Source organism: Taudactylus pleione, unplaced genomic scaffold (genome assembly GCF_031769625.1).
Source record: "Taudactylus pleione unplaced genomic scaffold, aTauple2 ptg000046l, whole genome shotgun sequence".
Classification (NCBI taxonomy): Eukaryota; Metazoa; Chordata; class Amphibia; order Anura; family Myobatrachidae; genus Taudactylus; species Taudactylus pleione.
Genome location: NW_028284448.1, coordinates 5,670,713 through 5,671,562, shown reverse-complemented (window position 1 = coordinate 5,671,562; position 850 = coordinate 5,670,713). Strand labels below are relative to the sequence as shown.

At 41.6% G+C, this 850-nt stretch overlaps 1 pseudogene; it reads right to left on the bottom strand.

The window, feature by feature from the left end:
* Positions 1-442: 442 nt before the first annotated feature.
* Positions 443-561, bottom strand: LOC148537640 (5S ribosomal RNA; annotated as a pseudogene).
* Between the last annotated feature and the right edge of the window lie 289 nt (positions 562-850).

Here is an 850-nt window from a genome sequence, read left to right as displayed (position 1 = left end):
AATATTGCCAAGACAATAGTTAAAATCTGCCAATGGTTTCACATAGCTTCTATTTCTTAGGATGATAGATGGCAGTAAATCTGTTCTTCTGTAGGGGGCCATAATGTTTCTTTTAACCCAAACTTGCTAGCTACAGCACTCGGGCTTCCTTGGAGGTCCCCCATCCAAGTACTGCCCGAGCCCAACAACTCTTAGCTTCCAAGATCAGACGAGATTGGGCATTAGGAAGTAGGTATGGCTATAGATAACTAATAGGTAACAACATTATATTGGGAAAGCCCTTCGATCTCCAGCCTATAACAGGATAGCAGCGGAGTGGAGAGTTCATTCATCAATTTGAAAGGGACAAAATTTATTTTTCATGATCCAAAGATACTTCAGAATGTTTCTTCATTTTCATTTGATTGATGGGCCAATACTTCTGTATACCTCCAAAAAGATACATCTACAGCACCCGGACTTCCTAGGAGGTCTCCCATCCCAGTACTATCCGGGCCCAACCACACTTAGCTTCCAAGATCAGACGAGATTGGGCATTGAGAGGAAGGTTTGACTGTAGACATCTTCAACAGGTATACTCACCTAAGTAGATACTTATGTGGGTGTCCACAGATGTCAGGATTCATATAAAGGGTGCTATTTCATAGCTATCATTGAATCCTTCTGGAGCCATAGTTTTCAATTCGAATATCCAGTACATCTCGCGTTGCAATAGTTTCTTGGCAAGATCCCCTCCTCTTTCTCCCATAGTCACTTGTTCTATCGCCTTGAAGGTCAATTCCTCTGGGTCTGAATTATGGTGTGATATGAAATGTTTGGAAACAGTGTGTTTAATATTTCTGATGTGCTC